We start from the raw sequence: 18,962 nt of genomic DNA on the forward strand, positions 1-18,962 counted from the left end.
AGACATGTCTTCCATTTGTGGCCGCGTAGGATGGTATCAATCATACGCTCAAAAGTAGCAGGCGCGTTGCACAACCCGAAGGGCATTACGTTAAACTCGTAGAGGCCATCGGGTGTAACGAATGCGGTTTTCGGACGGTCAGGTTCGGCCATTGGAACTTGCCAGTAGCCGGAGCGCAGATCCAAGGAAGTGAAATATTCTGCGCCTTGCAAGCAGTCGAAAGCGTCATCGATTCGAGGCAGTGGATAAACGTCCTTTCTCGTTATCTTGTTTAGGCGTCTGTAGTCGACACAAAAACGAATGGAGCCATCTTTTTTTTTCTTACCAACACGACAGGTGAAGACCAAGGACTTTGAGAAGGACGGATGACTTCACGTTTGAGCATGTCGCCCACTTGCTCTGTGATGACTCATCGCTCTTTGGCCGATACACGATACGGGCGCTGTCGCAAGGGGGAGTGGGAACCGGTGTCGATGGTGTGAGAAACAGCGGTGGCACGGTCCAATGACGTGTGGTGGCAGTCGAAAGAAGAAAGAAACTTGTGAAGGAGAGCGAGAAGTTGGCGGCGATGACATGGGGAAAGAGCAGGGTCGATGGCGTTGTCGAAACACACTGAAGACGATGAGTCTGAGACAGAAGCGATGGCGTCAACGTAACAACGGTGGGAGTAGGTAGGAACATCGAGATCATCAACGTAATCGACCGCCTGCAAGTATCCTAGGGTCTCTCCACGCAGTAGGCTGATCGGGTACTGGTAGTAGTTGGTGACCAGCATAACAGTTGACCCAGATGTTATAGTGAGCACGGCAAACGGAAGAACGATGCCCTTGCGCTGAGCAAACACATCGTGTTACGGTTGACGTACGACAGCCCGTTTAAAAGGATTAACGGAGGAGGTCTCCCCATCGTGCTTGGTTGTCGCAGGTGGGACGATCCTTTTGTGCGCAGGTGCGGAGAGGAGATTAAGCCCGCCTTCTACGAAACGTTCTTCCGGAGCATCTGGAACGCAGTAGTCTGATCCCTTTGTGTACAAGTGCGGGGACTGGGACGCCCGAGTTGCAGATCCTTTTGTGTGCATGTGCGTGGGAGGCGAATAGGCCCGCCTTCCACGAATAACGTCTTCAGGAGCCTTGGGTTGCCGCCAGCGGAGGCAAGCCCGGGAAACGTCGCCTAGGGGAGCTGTCCACCTTCCGCGAATAACGTTCTTCGGGAACTTCGGGTTGCCACCAGCGGGGACAAGCCAGGGAAACGTCACCTAGGCGAGAGGGAGATGCTGCCGCACCCCCCCCCAACTGGACTTGCCTGTCACGTGACTGGAGCGACACCCCGCCTCATTGTTAGAGGGCCCATTTAAGCGGCCCCGCCATGTATTTTCATTCATTCATTCTCTTTGCAATCCTTCAACATGAAATAAACCGTCCAAGTTTCGCACTTAAAATCGTCTCGCCCTGCCTGGTCGCCATGATCTACCGGACGTCTGCAGCCTGCCGGCAGCGCTACGCTACCTAGAAGAGATGCCGGTCGAGGTTGTAGTAGCAAGCGTCTCCCAACAATCGGACGGCGTGAACACAACAGTGGCGTCAGAGTCGGCAGCACACAACAGGACAACAGCCATCGACGACTGGGTATGGTTGTGTCGGCATCAACAACGAGTTTATCGGGAACGCGAGGAGAGCCGGTCAGCAGTGATTCACATAGTGGTAAAAGCGAAACTTCTGTACGCGAACAGTCAATTACAGCATGATGACGTGACAGAAAATCCCAACCAAGGATGAGGTCGTGAGAGCACGATGGTAGCACGAAACACTCGATTATGTACAGAACTTCGTTGATGACAACACGGGCCGTGCATACAGCTGAAGGGTGAATTCGCTGCGCGCTGGCAGTGGCGAGCACCAGGCCAGATGGAGCTGTAGTCACTTTTCGGAGTTTGCGAAGAAGGTTCTCGTGAATGACGGAAACGGCGGCTCCGGTATCGACTAGCGCAACTGCGGGTACTCCCTCTACAAAAACGGTAATAACATTTTGCGGCGAAGATGGAGGTCTTGAGAACGTCGACGTATTAGCAGTTCTTGCCTCAGGAACTGCACCAGTCAGTTTCCCGCTTCAGTGGGAGCTCGACGACGCAGGGGCGAAATCGAACGCCGACGAGGGGAAGGGGAACGACGAGTTTCTGATCGGCGATCAGTTTCAAGACGTCTCGGTGAAAATGGAGACGCGGCGGCGTATTGTGGTGCGTAGGTGGGCGTTTCAAAGGTGGTAGGCGTTGTTGGGGCGCGGCGGCGACAGAAGCGCGCCACATGGCCAGCAATGCCGCAGGCGAAGCAGATAGGCCGGTTGTCTTCAGTGCGCCACGTCGAGGTAGGCGAAAAAACTGCGGTGACGGTCGGGCAACTGGAAATGAAGCCGGATGCATGGGCGATGAAAAGGTAGCTGGCGGCGGAGGAGGCCGTGCAACCACGGCTGCGTAACTGAGCGGCAGCGAAGTAGGGTGAGTGGGAAAGTTGGCATATGGCAGCGGCACACTCATAGGATTGGGTGGGGAGATTGTAGTAGCTGCAGGAAGCGCTTCCGATATCTGATTGCGGATGGCTTGCTGTAGCGTTGGAGTCCAAGCTGCCGAAGGTGAGTCGCTGTGAGGCAGCAGCGATAGCTGCCTGGCCACCTCTTCACGAATAAAATCTTTTATATGTTGCGATAGGGTCGAGTTGGGCAGAAGGTCGGCAGAAACCGCAATGCTCGAGACGGAATCGGTGAGCTGAATGTTTTGGCGAGCGATGGAACGTTGGCGGCGCAGCTCGTCAAAGCTCTGACATAGGTTAGTAAGGACGGATACGCTCGTTGGGCTTTTTGCCAGCAGCATCTGGAATGCGCCGTCCTCTATGCCCTTGAGGATATGTTTAATCTTGTCATCCTCTGACATGGTGGGATTTACCCGCTTGCACAAATCGAGAACATCCTCGATGTAGCTGGTGAATGTCTCTCCAGGCTGCTGTGCGCGCTGGCGCAGACGCTGTTCAGCGCGTAGCTTACGCACAGCGGGGCGATCAAACACTTCGGCAAAAAGGGTCTTAAATGCTGACCAGCTTGAAAAGTCTGATTCGTGGTTGAAGAACCACAGTTTGGCTACGTCGGCGAGGTAGAAGGACACATAGGACAGCTCTATAGCCTGGTCGTCCCATTTGTTATGGGCACTTACACGTTCGTACGATGAGAGCCAGGCTTCCACGTCGTGTTCGGCGGTCCGACTGAATATGGGTGGATCGTGATGAAGAGGGACGCCGGCGCAGACGACAGTGGCAGCCGGTGGTGCAGGCAACGAAGTGGCTGGATCAGGCATAGTGCAGGACGATCGTGTTGGTGTTGGCAGGGTTCGAGTGCGGAGCTCCAGGACGAGGCGAAGGATCTCAGCAACCTCCACCAATATATATATATATATATATATATATATAGGCACCGTGCATTGCAGTTTGCACGCGATCTATGCACCCTCTGCAAGTGAAGCTTTGGGACGGCCAGCGTAAAACTAGCAAAACTGGAGAGAGGCTGTGTACATTCGCCGTGACACTTTCGATGGCTTATCGCCGGAGAAGACTGTCCGAGTTGTGAAAATATCAGAGTGCGCATGCTCTGCATATGCCTGCACAAGTTCGAGATCGATATCAGAAGCGCGATCGTCAAAGCTCAGTGCATACCTCAGACGAGCTACGATAAGGGAGCCGTTGTCGTTCGGAATGGCGTATCATTTTCATCGCCTCTCTAGCGGCCGGTGTCGGCAATATTGGGGCGAAAATTCCAACAGTTTCTTAAAACCCGAGACCCATGCGTACTGAATGAATTCAAACAACTGATAAGCAAATTCAACTCGGATCTAAAATACGCAAAGTCCAGTTATTTCCAAACTAAATTCCAGGACGTTCAAAATGACAGCAAAAAGACATGGGAGCTATTAAACAACATATTATCAAGAAACCAAGCTGGCTGTGGGGTGAAGGAAATTTGTATTGACAATGTGCTTAATTCTAACTGGGAACGATTTAGTAGAAGCAATGAATCGGCACTTCATCAAAGTAGGTGTTTATTCAGGACGGCATGACACTTCCAGTGATTGCGTACGTATAAATAGCTTGGTGGAGTCAATCATGCTTGCCCCTACAACGTCTCATGAAATTGAAAAAAATAATTGAAAATCTAAAAAACCAAGTCGCTTGTGGTGACGACGGGTTAAAAGTTTTGCCCATTAAGCATGTGTTATGCTTGATAAGCCCCATATTATCGCATATAATAAATCAGATGCTTCTTAGCGGAGATTTCCCAGATGAATTGAAGATCGCAAAAGTTACACCTGTCTACAAAGGCGGTGGTGAGACCAACATTAATAATTACAGGCCCATTTCAGTTCTGACAGTTCTGACAGTTCTGACAGTTTTCAAAGGTATTCGAATACGTCATCAATCACAAGCTAAACGGTTTTTTTAAGAAGCACCGAGTAATAACAGAAGCTCAATACGGCTTTCAAGCAAACAAATCAGCGGAGATTGCGCTAATTGACATCAAGGATAAGATAATTGAAAATATAGAAAAAAAACTGCTCACCCTTGGCTTATTTATAGATTTTAGCAAAGCCTTAAACACTGTTCAACATAATAGTTGGTTAAGAAAATTTGAAAAATATGGCATATGGTGGCGCTAAAACTGATTCAGAGTTATCTAGAGAAACGTTGTCAATATGTATGTGTTAACAATTGGTCCTCCAGCAAACAAGTCCAGCAATCTGGGACATCGACTACTGCGGTGAAGCCGACCCTGGGGCGATGCGGTTGGCGTAACTCTATGGGCAGCATTTTTTAAAAATCGATTGCTGAGCAATGGCTCGTTTTTCGCGATTTGCACTTTAGGCACTCAATCCCGACAACGTTCTCACGCTATATGTCGAGTATAGTTAAATTCCGCCGGCTAGATTTTTTTCCTGGGGCACTTTTGTCGACCCATTTAAAATGCATGGGGTGATTTTTAAAACGTCAATTGCAGCACAGTAAAAACTAATCCGCTAATTGCACTCTAGTGGCACATACTGTAGGTCTCGCTATATGTGTAGGTTAAGTTTGGTTTTATTCCGCTGGCTGAATTTTTTTCCTGGGGCGCTTTTGTTTGGCTACTATGCGGCAAAGCATCTCTACAGGGGCAAAAGATTCGTCCGCCGTTGAATTGATGAGAAAGAGCTTGTGGACCGTGCTAAAAATGGACACGAATGTGCAGCTGTGATGCATATTTGCGCCCTGGCGTATTAGGAAAGATGATGGTGTCAGATTCTGCCAGAAGGAGCGGGTTAAATGGCTTTATGGAGTGCCATCGAAGCACTAAGAACGGCTGCCCATGCCCCTTTTTCTCAAGTTTCGGCGCATGGTAAAGTGTTTCATTTCGTATTTAGAAAGATAAGGTATTTAGAAAGATTTACTATTGGGCAAATTTTTGACACAAAAGGACATCGCCAAATAGAGCACTTCTTACTTGTGTTTACTTGTGTTTACTTGACAGTGCAATGTGCCGACAATTCGAGGGCTTGAATATTATCAGTGTAAAAAAAATTGAAAGGGAAAACTTATGATCTATAGAACGCGTGACGGAACGAAATAAAGAGGGAGAGAGAGTCCCCGTGTTACAGAGAAAATCAGCAGCTTCGTCTCGTTTATTAAACGATGCCATTTTAGTTTTAAATGCATAAGCATTTCTATGCCTACCAAATGAGAAATTTGTCCGTACGTCACATAAGACGAATGCAATGGCTCATAACCACGTAAGGCAGAGGCTACCAGCGTTCCGCGAAGTGAAGCAAACAGCGCATACATTCATTGAGGTCACCCATACAATACACAGAACAGCACATGTTTCAATAAAGAACAAGTTCAAAACAAGCATCCGAACCATGAATAAAACATTGCATGCCCCCCTCAGCAATTGTAGTGGTAGTTTTGCAAGAGCTTCGCTGGACATCCAGGTTGATAAGGACCGATAATAGTTGACAACGGTCTGATCGTGTTCGATAAGGTTGATAACGACCGATGAGGGTTGATAAGGGATTATGCTGGTCGAATCAAGTTTCATGACATTTATAATGACACCGGGCTGTGTGGCGATTAGCAAGTGGCACAATGCTTCCGCATACTTACTCAACTCCCAGGGGAGTTTCCGCGTGGTTTCTTTTTTTCAGTTCGGAAGTATAACTAAAATCATGCGTGCCTGTTAAGTGTACGCTAATCTGGCACGTTATACGCCAAGGTAAGGTTGTGAAGGTTTGAGAAAGTGAAGCCAAAACCGCTGAACTACACCGGGTCAATTGTTGTAGGGCCTGCTGTGAGCCACACGATTGCTTAGCTGCGCAAATAGGTAATCGCTTGACAATACTTCACGGAGCCCCGCCTTGTCGGGAATATTTACTCTCGTAAGGTGACTCTTACAATGTCCTCGTAGCGCAAGAAAACACTGGTCTGACAGTCGTTCGGACATGACTAATCTGATTCCGAGCTTTTAAATGCTGACGCACCAAATCGCTTGGAAATACGAAGAAAACATACAATGGGTTTGTTTCTCCACAAACTCGGTCGTACTGTGGGGAAACAAGCTTCAGGTTTATGGCAGCGGTATTTCCCGTACACAACTTTTTTTTATTATTATTGTGAAAACAATTATATGTACACTCCAGGCGCATTTACGCCGACGTCATCCCCGTCACCTTCGCCGTCGCCGCGATGTTCCGTGTGAAGTCCGAGATGCCGTATGTTGCCGGTGCGAATGGAAGCGTGCCAGATTTATCTGAGAAGCCTGGTGGCTTAACCTCGAAGGTTATGAAAAACGGCGCACAACAATGCCTCAAGCAAGCACGTCTCGCTGTGTATTGCGCGTATTACATGGACAAACAGTTGCACGCAGGGTAACGTTTAACATCACCTCACCACTCTCGCATTGCACTAAATGCTGAAGAAATTAAACATTCACTGTTAACATCACCGCGTACTATCGTCAGTCAAAGCAAACAGCAGAGAAAGCTTCGCTTACTCTGCTTCCCACACTGAGTCGGATCCATATAATTTTATTGCGATTGCAAATATATGGACACTCCAGGCACATTTCCGCCGTCATCGTCGACGTGATGTTTCGTATAATGTCCAAGTGCGATAACATCGTGGCCGCGCGTCGTATGGTGTGGGTAAAGTGAAAGGGTGAGAGGGTGAGCAGAAAATGGTTGCTCAGTCTCGCGTGCGCAAGGGAGGAAGGCGGGGAAAAAGCGCTCCGCCTTCCATCGCGCACAAGGCCGCAGGGAAAGTGGGGGACGCTTTGCTCCCGGGGCGGCTACGTATGACGCGGCTGAGCGCGGCCACGCGGCCCCGATCGAGAAAGCGATCTGCGCTGGGTACAAAGTCTAGGCGGGCCGATGGCTGGGACCCTATAACGTAAAGCTATTCCAATCTGTTTTCCTTCCAATCTCCTGATATCCAATTTACGTACCGCAACGCAAGCATCGGGCGGTGACTCGCAGCGTTGTTTGAGAAGGCTATTGAAACGCTCTCCTATTTTATAGGAGTTCACTGTTGTTTGCTTTCAAAAGGAATAGCATTGCCTAACTTGACATATATTTCTTGCCTGATTTGCTGACCAAGGGCGAGGAGCACGCCGAAGTGGAGGCGGTAAGGTGGGGCCGGGCTAGCGCAGTGAAAGTAGATAACCTGATGAGGAGGATGTTGCCGGCGTCTGCGTTTGTCCTGCTTCTTCGTACTTAGCTTTCGGTGTCTGCTAGAAAATCACGCAGGCGTGCAATGGAAACGTGCCAATGCAGCTAAAACGAATCTTCAGTGAAGAAAATTTGACATAGCGATGTCGTTTACGTACGGAAAGGGCTCGACAACCATATAATGTCACACAAAATTTTTAATATAGGCAAATAAATCCATTCTCCACGGCAGCTCCGACTAGCCAGTGCCAGAGCGATCGGCGGGTACCCACCTTCTATTCATGTCGGAACGCCCGGGGCAGTGTCCGGCTATTAAAAAAAATTAAGTTTTGATCGGCGTAATAATGCATCTTTAATGCGTACACGCCACTTTGACGCAGTGATTTTTCACGGTTTTTGGACGTCAGGTGACAGACAGGCGAAGTGGGCGCAGCCCGAAAACCTTTGACCAATTGCGGATGGCTGATGGTAAAAAGGTATCGAATCGAAAAATAACATTTTTTCTGTTGTTCGTTCTCACATGCATAATTAGTGTGCACACGTCATATAAGAGTGAGTAGCTCTCGCGGTTTTATAACAGCGGAGCGGTTTAAGCCGAGCGTTAGTCCGTAACCTGCGAACAGAAATTGTGGGCCGATCATGGCGGTAGTGCAGAAAGGGTACAAGCGCAATGACACATACCTCTGTGAACTGGCGAAGCTGAGCCTGGTTAAGTCTAGCTAAGCATGGTTGGGACTACTTAAGCTTAGTCTGTCATCGATAGACAATTGATAGTCAGCCAGTAGCTAATCGATAATCGATAAATGATCAATAAATTCCGGAAAATGCTGGGGATGACTTGGTAGTGCTTAGCCTAGCCCAAAAGCCAGGCCAAGCATGGTGCCCATCAGCTCCGCTTTCTCTGTAACATTGCGCCTCCCGTGCAAGCTACGCTAATGTTTTTCCTTTACGTTGCGTGAAAGACAAGTAAAGTTGGGCAATCATGGAGGCATGATTGCAAAAATAGAATAGAAGCAGTTTGGAATAGCTTTTCGTTAAAGCACCCCTGATGCCTCCGTGTGCGATGTATTCTCGGCGCAATGAGTTCGCGTTGAAGCTAGAAGTAGCACGATGGACAATTCGCTCGCTGTTGCTGCCGCTCTCCCCCACGCCATCGTTTTGACAGCGAGTGTCCGCGCTTATCGAGAGAGATGTGTTCGTGTGTGATTGTGCGCGCGTGACAACGTGCAGGTTAATTTAGTTAGTAAGCGAATGTTTACAGCAGTTTATGCAGCTGATAAAAGGACTAACCTCAGTTTGCACAGCTGTCTAATAAATTTCTGTCGCAATCAGTGATTCGCCTGTCGGGCGAAATTGACCTTATTGTTGATATTATTGTAGTAAATATTATTATTACTTATTACGCTCAAGTCAGGCGCAATACACATACAAGTTTTGAATACAGGCGCAGTTTTGTCTTATTGCGACTGAGTGCCGATATCTTTTTTCGAGCAAATGGGGCACTGCGTGTCGTTTACGAAAAGCAGCTTGGTGTCTGTCACTGCGTCTACGGTGGCATAGAGATGTTGTAAATCCGATTTTTTATTGGATGGCGCAGATCAGCACGCAGAACGAGAATTTCGGGTGGTGGGTCGATTCCTTGTTGGAAAAATGGATATATTCTCTCGCGCAAGCCGTAGCTTTAAAAGTGAATCCAAAGTACAAGTGCCCAAAAATGGTGGTATTAGGTAGTGTGCGCTCTTTCCTGTCTCTTGTTGTTTTCTTCCTGTTTGTTTTGGGCAGCGTCTCAATACATTAAAATAACGTCACTGTCTCGTTCGACGGAAACACCTAAACATTCTTGCAGTAGGTAGAGTCACCTGCGTTCGGCGTTCATAGAAGTAGTCCCCGTCCGAGGTGATCAAAAAGCACAGTGCTACTTCATCTTTCTTTTCCTTTTATTAAACGTGCGACATTTAACGGTAGTGCGCGCAGGCGAGTATTACAAGCTTTGGCGCTGTAGTTGTTTTTTGTTGAAAGTTGCACACGTGGCTCCACCCTCGTGCGGCCGACACATGGACTGTCAGGGTATGGTCATTTATCGGACAATGCCAGGGCTTCTACTTTGATTTCTCGCCAAAGAACTATCCCACCCCTCTAGTCAAGTCAGTCAAATACCAGTTACAACCTTACCACAAACAAGACAAATTGGCTTTGTGCTTTTGAAAGCGGATAGTGACAGTCTATCAACTCTCTGTCTTTGGATCTTAGCACTTGGTTTCTTTCTAGCCCATGCTGCGCTAGAAAAAAGTCGGCAGAAAATGTTTTTTTTCTGGTTACAATAAGCATTCTCAATATGAAGTTGTTAAAATTTTCGACAATATTCGTCTTTTTCCGCAATGCGACGTGTGTGGCGGCGCTGTGTAGAGCTTCGGGAAAAAAACGGTCAAATACGATATTCAGCAGCTGATTGATGCACTCTAGTTAAATGCTAAAAGCTTTTTGAGTGGCATGACACCATTTACACATCCTTACGTTGTCATTATCTTGACGCATGAAGAATTTGTGCTCTCCAAATCAATTTTCAATGGTGTAAGTGCTGCATTGATTTGCTTCTTTTATTTAATCTACTAAGCTAGAAAATGCCGCTAGTCAGGCATAATAGAGCACAAAGAAAAGACACAACTGCACGCGGCATGGTCTTATCCTTACAATAAATGCGCTAACGAGACAGATCATGAATCCAACTACAAAATGATATCTCGCACCAAAGGAATGAGGGAAAACTACTAGGACACACTAAGTTCGACAATCGTATTGTTAACAGGTGATTCAAGGGTGACGCAAGGCGACAACTGTTGCATATGACGGCGTGCATACGACTAGACCATAAATAGAATAACATGACTTTAGTGAACTAACAACCAATACGCAGGCCATGCGGTAAGACTTTATTATAGGAACACATTTTCAGCATTGTTCGTACAACTCAACGCTTGAAGCCTGTGTATATTTGTGGCGGTACGTATATGTTTTATTGCTGCTTGGCCCACTTGGTTATTAGGCTGCGTAACACCGTGACTAAATTTCGCCTCATCGCACGCACATTTAAGCCTCCTTGAAAACAGAACTAGGACGATTCAGTCACTGGAACAGCCTTTCATTCATTTATCACACAGTCCCATATTCGCTCGAGGAGGATTATAGCGGGGAGGACGCATACACGCATTAAAACTTTTTTCAAGGTAACATTATAAGAAGTGATACCCAAACCTAACAAGATCTAAAACAGAGAAACAAAGCAGCAGGGGCCGAATTCAGAAAGCTTTTCGATCGTAAGTGCTGCACCACGATTGGCTGACACCTGCTTCTGCGAACAGTTAGCGTGAGAATGTTTTTGTGAATTCGGCCCCAGTATGTAGCATACAGTAGTTACAATGAGCCTAAAAGAAACAGATATTGAAATTAAAGGCGTGTAAAATTGTTATACATTACCAGAAATTTGGGACATCGGCGAACAGCACTTCTAGCGGCCGCCTCTGAAAACATACGCATTTTCTATGGGAGAGCGTCGTTTTTTTTTTCAGATAACTAATCATAGAAGCCATCTTTTAAAATATTCCCGTGGAAATAGGCTCTAGGCGCTTAGCCCGAAATCTCATGCAAGTGGTACCATTACTTTAGGCAGAAAACCCGTTCCAAATTGCCGGCGAAGTTTCCGGGTATGGGAGTCTACTTAAAAGCCAAAATTGTGGAGGCCTTTTTGGCCAGTAAAAAGCAATTTGGGATGAACCTATTGCATCGATTGACGCATTCCTGGGGATTTATCAACTTCAATGAATCAGCTTTCAGCTAGTTGCAGCAGCATCTCTTGAAATGACAAAGAAGTCGTTCCAAAATCGCAGTTTTCATAACAAGGTCGCGGAATTTAGTGTGGTTCATACATAAACCTAGTTTTCGCCAACAGCAGCGCTTCGAAGCGGTAACCGATAAAGGGACTTTAGTAGCGGAGCTTGTTGAGCGACCACAGATCAAGATCACTGATACCACGATCGTGAGTTCGCAGGTTCGAAGCCAGCTGCGCCACGCTTCTTCTTATCACTTTGTCGCTGCTTAGTTTGGCGGTTTTCCACCAGATGGCATATTCCGAAATGCAGGTCGTTTGGTTACGGTTCTTTGTTTGGTTTATTTCTACTGTACCAACGTCTTCCTAAAAAAAATAGCTGGCTGGTTTCGAGAACATGCGAACGTGCTTCCCTACATGTTTTGCACTTTAGGTATATTGTATTTTGCAGAATAAACCCAGGTAACGTGTTTTGAAAGTTCATTTCTTTCTTAAGGCGAATATTTATGAAGACATTAATAAGAAGTATTTTGCCTTTTCAGCTATGTCTTGGGAAAGGCGTGTTTGTGCGACTCTTGTGCGGTTTGAAACGTACCACAAAAATAAATAGCGTCCAGTGTGTGCGATTAAAAGACACAGAAGTAGAAAAGTTGGCTGCAGCCCCAGACGTAGCATTTTTACAAAGGAATACAGTTGAAGCTATTTGAATGAGTATATTTGCATTATATCAAAGCAGAATTTTTGCGCATACCTGATCTTCGATGCAAATGAAGGCTGTCCGAATTATTGCACAGGCTTGTTTGCTTCGTACAAACCAGTACCTCGAAACAAACATTCTACCCTCAATATGCAGCGCACGTGTCTTATCATTTGAACCATTCCCATATACTTTCACAAAATTCCAGAAATACTAAAGGTCTTCATATCCTTTTACCCTTTTACCACAACTTACGCAGAGGAGTATTGGAAATTATGCGAAAAGACTCTGGGACGTGTAATGTAGCCTGTCGCGTAAATATAGAGAATGATTTCAATCACAACCACACCCTTTTTGAGTTATGCCCACAAAGTTGTGCAAGAAGACACTGTTTTCGGCTACAATTACCGAAGTTGCCATATAGCATTCTGCTGTTCTGTTCTTGACTAACTCTATTGCTGAATCAGGTCACAGCACCATGATATAATTACTGGTGCAATTCGTTAGTAATTCTGTGAGAATATTCTCCTACCCTAAATTTAACATGTTTGAGCAATTGAAGAAACATCGAGAAAGGACCGTGAGAGTTTGCAGAAATGTTCCTTTATTAGAATCGTTTATGACCCATATCGGTACGGTCGTTTTGTCATGATCACGCCCGCGTGCACTTAGCACGCTGGCGTGATCATTTTGTCTGCTGCCTATAAATAAAATACAAAAGTGTCGTTCTTGTGCGTGAGTAGCACAATGGCAGCTGAACCTTTCATATGGTCCCACTAAGCCAAACCTTCCATTTTCTGCCATGGTGCCACAGGACATGTCAATTTCAAACTTGATTTTTGCCCTTTCAGTTTCCTAGAAAGCCTAGGGAGGTACACAAGACGAACAGGCGAAGTTTTGAAGTAGTCCTGAGATTTGAGTAAAATTTCATAGGCAATGTTATTATTCTTTATTTGTTTACAAATTATTACACATCGTTGGTGATAATAATGACGTACTACATAGTAGTCTAGTTCTTATACTTAATACATCATGTCTGAGATGGCTGTCCTGAAAATTAACCAGGTGTAAGCATTGCATGACGTTGGCTGGAAGGCCATTCATTAAAAAAAGTTGTGCGCAGAATAAAGAAAATACAGGTGTTCAATGGCACAGTCACCGTCAAAAGTTTACGCGGCCGAGATTCTGCAAATAAGTTCATTTTCAACGCTGCTACGCCCACAGCCAGTTTTTGCAACACTTTTCTTTACTCTAGACCAGCATACGCTGCAAATCCGAATACCACGATGCGTGCCTCAGGTGTAGAAATATAATATTTTTTCAGCTTCAGGCGTGCGAAAGCTTTGGACGCTTACTATACGTTCTGAAGGCCAGACTGCTTTTTAGCTTATACGTGATGACAAGCGCCGAGCTCTTGATGATGGAATATTGGAGCGTAGAATTGTAGAACTTGTGCAAGGTCAGGTGACTTCACGACGCAAACCTACCGATAGAAGCTCAGCATGCTTTTTGTTTATTAACACAGATCATAAATCAATAGTCAGAGTAAATTAATGTTACTGTCTGTTTCTGGACAGACTCGAATGTAATGCATACGTAACAACTTGATGAGGGCTAGTTGGTTCATAGTTGAGCGAAGGTATGAAGTAACAGCGCGTAATGAACAAGGACGAGAAAGGAACGAAGACCACAGGACAAGCGCTGACTGCCAACTGAATGTTTATTGATGCATACGTTCTAATGCATACGTTCTATATCTCTGAAGGTTCCATGCTAATTCCATACAGGGCATTCATATTCGAATTTTTGGCCTGTCTTACGCCTACCGAATCTTTAGCAATGACAAGAGGTAGGCAATTGCTTCTTGGGATGTAGCCGAGGCCATGATAGATGTGATTAGCAATGCGGTGTATGTGAGTAGGCTGACTGGGATTATTACATGAAGTACGCCAACAAACCTAGGTTAAGTCACGGTGGAAAAGAGAGCCCTTTATTGTATATATGTTGAAGTCGTGTGAGAGTGTCTCTGCTAAACAGTTATAAGTTTAATAATATCAGGACTGAATAGCCTTCTGTTAAGCTGTTGGTAAAAATACTGTGTACGAAGTTCTATCGTGGTTTAAACTGCAACGTTATCAGCGCTTCCAAAAGAAAGTGACTACAAGTCCATCTTTCTCGGGCGTTCATTTCACCTAGGTACCACCGCCTGACTCGTGACCTTTATATTTAAAATCTGCCCCGGTGAAGTAAGTTACGTTGCGGAAAAAACTTCATACCCTTTCTAAAGAATGAACCATCACAGCTTCCCGACAAAGCGCGGTACGTTGGCGCAAGTCGTCATGTGTGATCACGATAAGAACGACAGCCCGTCGTTAAAAATGACTTGTCACTCCCCGGTTTTATTTTTTTTGTCAAGGACGCGACTAACCCGTAGAAGGGTAATCCCGACCTTGGCATGATGCTTGCGACTTTTCTGATTCCGGACGAGCGCGTTCTTTGTGTGTAATTCAGGCGCCTGGCATCGAAAGGCTTACCCCCGTATTCTTAAACACGCCTTCACTCAACGCTTCTCCTCGACTCAGCCAAGTCGAGGCGACAAGCGTTCCTTCACTCGAGGCGCCGTTGCGTTTCATGAACACTACTTCACTTTTCCTCCGCCAAGGAACGCCTTGAAAATGCTCCCTTGACTCGAGTGAAGTGCACCGACCGAGAAAAGCGTCTGATATCGAGGCTATTCTTAAATGCGCTTAGCAAAAGCCCAATTATTTAAGACAGATATGTGTTTCCGTTAATTTTGCTTTGTTATCAAATGACAACACGGCGCAATGCACAAATTTAGCTCGGCAGCGCTGCCACTGTTAGCGTTCGACTGATAGATCAAGCGGGAGCTGTGTTTGAGGTCTGGCAACGATCGCACCCCAGCAGCTGAGCATGGCGCATGGCTGAGAAATAAGAAAATTTGCGCCCGCATTTGTCTGCTGCTCATTGTTTCCTTGTGCTTAATTTGCGGTTCACGCTGCAGTTGTTAATCGTGGTTATTATGGATGATTTTGTCCGTGTGTGTACTGTGATCGAGCCGGATTGACTTCGAAGGAGGCAACGCATGGAACGGTTGATGGGCAGCTTTGTTTAACTTCAAGACCATGTGCTGCTGAAAGCTTTCTGAAAGCAACAGGACAAAAAATAAGGGTGAGTGAGCAGTTTCTGTATGGAAGCACATTACGCTGTTGCGGTTCTCGTGAAGTTGCCGCCGCGCTATCAATAAAACGTGGCCGATGTATCCAAGCATGACTGGCACCAGTTGCTCATGCTGCGGGCATTAGCACCCGAAGCAGACTATTCGAGGCAGCATAAGATTGCGCGAGACGTTCCCTTTTTTTTTGCATTGGAGCTTGTGGGAGATTCGGCGTGACAATCTGTTATCGGTTCAGTTGTTTAAACATAAATGCACAAAGCACCGCTCCACGACTGTGTCCGATGATCATTCCACTATCGCGTAGGAAATATTTCAGTAGAGAAGAAGCAGTTGTAGTATGCATGTGGCAGAATGCATATCGTTGTGTGCGTAGCTCCGGTAGTTTTATGGAAACAAACGTTTTTCAGTCCTGTACTTTATTTTAGAAGCCGTGGTGGTTAGTCGGTTTGTTCAAATTGCAGAACATATCGTCAGTGAACCAGCACTGGTGCCTGCATTTCCAGTGCTGCTTCACTTCACATATAAGCTCCGCAATCTTTTATTCTTCCGAAAATTCACTTCTCAGTAGTTCATTACCAGCATTAGTGTTTGTTCGTCTTACCTTTTTCAATGTGCTATGTCGTAGCATCTCCTGCACGTCCCATAAACTGTGCTTTCAAGTTCACGCAGCGCCCGCATTTTTTTTAGTTGTGCTCTATCTTTTCGTTTCAGTTGCTTACCTGCACTGAACTTGGCGTGCGAACGCTTTATGTACATATCATTTTTGGTATTCTGCTGCAGGATGTGGGCCTTGGAAAGACCAGCTGATGGAAAAAATCAACGTCTGTGTTGCACGGTAAGACAATGCAACTGAAGTGAAAGCATCGATAGATACGGTGTCTGCCTATGGAAATGCACCATCTCGCTTCCCTGAAAGAACTTAGGTGCTGCGGAAGTACTTGACTGAACAGCCCGGTAGTTAGTCTGTGCTTATTTTTCATACTTATCATTAATAATATAGATGTTATGTCTGGCCACATTGACAAAATGGCGTGCATTGACATGCACGCCGTGTTATTTAAAACAGCAAACATGAAACAGCTATGCAGTAATGAAATCAAACTCATATTTCGTTCCTCTTCAACAGTCATATATTCTTGTTTTGAAGAGCATAGTCATGATTATGATGCGCGAAGTCATGAGTTGCCCATAAAGTGTTACGGCTGAGACGTGAGCTTTCTTACTGCCCACAATTTGTAATGCAGCACTTTAGTATTTAGTGGAATGTTGAAGCTACTTTTGCATGAGCAAGTGTGCATCCAGAAATATGCCATAATTTTAATGGTTGTTCTCAGCTTTGCGGAACTCATGGTAGTAATGCGCTCTATACTGTATTTTTCAGCAACGCCATTGTGACAGTCTGCATCACCATTTGGCCTGTTGTGGGATCCCACAAGACACGCTCTGTTCCTCGGTCAATTACTGAACTTCTGCAAGCCCCATGGAAGCCAACTGTGATCCGCATCGACTGGAACAAATTCATTGTTCCGGCCTTCATAATTAATGTTTAAGCTGAAGTTAGAAACGGAGCTGACACAGCGTATATTCTGTAAGAATTTACCACTGCATACCGTCGGTTGGCCACACCCGACGGTATGCTACTGTCTAGAACACTGCTAGTCTACTGTCTAGAACACGGATGGCGTTTTATTCTAGAATAGCTTTGTCAGTAGTGCTACTGCTTGTGTTTGTAGGATCCGAGTCCACGCTCTTTTTCCAATCCCATCAGAACACAAAAAGACGAGGATAATTTTAATTTATTGTTTCAGAGATTGACCCTTGGACTGACAAGAAATTATTCAGTGATACAGACTGCTTTAATAAATATGGCTTAAGAAACCTGGAAGAAAAATACAGACTTAAGCTGCAAAGTGCCTATGAAGGCAGATTTATGAAAAATGCCTTTAGTGGTGATGTTTGAGCTGTTAGGATGTCAGAAAGGAGATAGATGTTTTAGCCAAAATAGTGCGACAACGACTACAGTGCAGCAGTACACATTAACTGGAGCTCCACTCTTCTCCCCCTGCACACCAACGCAAGCGCAGCACCCTTGAAAAGGCAGTTGCTCTGCATGGTTGCGTTGGCAGCCTGGTTCCTGCATAAGAGAAGGGGTTGGTTATAAACATACAATGATGTTAACCCACATAAAAACTAGCTTAGGTACAGTATTCGTTTTCATCAGTTTACTTTTTGCAGTAAATGCATTCATTAAAGATTTTCATTGTGTTCAGGAAGCCGATTTTTTTACATTGATAAGTTCGGACTGTTTTCATTCATATTTGCAAAGATACAGTTTTAGGCTGGTTTGGCGTTTGCACAGCCAGACCGACATACACCAATCTAACACTTACACAATGCACTCACTAATAGCTGCAATGTGCACAACAAATATATGTGAAATATATCTGCTACCACTTGCTAGCGTTTTCTGTATTAGGAGCTGGGCCAACTGCTACAGCTTTTTTTATTACAATAAAGATAATGTGATGTACAAAAACTATCCTCTCTTGTATTGTTATTCAATGTTTTGTATTGGAATAAAATATTGCATTCCCTCTGTATACGTGCCAGGTATAATTATGAAAACCATTTCATGGTTGCTCACTTCCTCGTTGGGCTTGGATGTTCATAAGCATAAGCTAATTAAACTAAATATTTTGAAGCAAGGCTCACGTAATTATTGCTAACGACTGTAAATAACAGCTACTGTCACACGTCCCACGCAAAAAACAGTATACTTTTTTTTTGGTTTCCCTATAGCAACTAAATGCATGAAATTATAGAGAAACAGAAAAGTGAACGCACCTGGTCGTTTTTAGAGAAGCTCGCCTTGCTGTGGTACGCTACGCCGTCCTTGGAATAGCGTAGTAAGTGATGCACCCGAGTACAAACCGCTCAGGCGGAGCGAATTCCGGCGCTCGCGCAGCCAGACCAGCATCCAGCAATCGAGCACACAGGCAATACACCCACTAACGGCAGGAATCTTCGCAGTTGTCTTCTTTTCATAGGTTCGAAGTGCGCCGCAGTTATGTATCGTGCGGCGTTTCAAATGGTGCGGCTTTGTATGATCCCGCGCGATAAACACGGCACTGGCGCTGATATAGTCGTTTCGGAGCACTCGCACGAAGAATACACGTATGCAGGTCATCAACTGGCTCATGCACGGAATAAGACGACAGGTCACTGCACTAGCTGGCAGTTTTCTTGACAGGACGGCCGTTCTGTCTCGGTGCCACAGTAGAATTACTCCGTTGCCGAAGCGCTCCAGAGGATTGCACCAGTCCGTAAAACGATGCCCTGGAAGATGCGCAGCATCGTTAACGAAAGAAAAGCTGCGGAGGCAACTGGCGTCCAACTGAAAAAGCCGACGAGGCGAGCGACAGATCACGACGCAGCCATGTCTGCGCACTAACTTCACTCAAGGAGCGATTCAAGGTAGCTGCGGGGCTACCTTGAGATTCTCGAGTAAAACGCTCGA

At 45.8% G+C, this 18,962-nt stretch overlaps 1 long non-coding RNA gene across 1 annotated transcript; it reads left to right on the forward strand.

Moving 5' to 3' along the window:
* The first annotated feature begins 14,809 nt into the window (after nt 1-14,809).
* On the forward strand, nt 14,810-17,937 carry LOC125941823 (uncharacterized). The gene is made up of 3 exons (XR_007464639.1): nt 14,810-15,438; nt 16,226-16,280; nt 16,827-17,937. It is a non-coding gene; the product is annotated as an uncharacterized LOC125941823 (long non-coding RNA).
* Nucleotides 17,938-18,962: the final 1,025 nt, after the last annotated feature.

This window comes from Dermacentor silvarum, unplaced genomic scaffold, assembly GCF_013339745.2.
Source record: "Dermacentor silvarum isolate Dsil-2018 unplaced genomic scaffold, BIME_Dsil_1.4 Seq386, whole genome shotgun sequence".
Classification (NCBI taxonomy): domain Eukaryota; kingdom Metazoa; phylum Arthropoda; class Arachnida; order Ixodida; family Ixodidae; genus Dermacentor; species Dermacentor silvarum.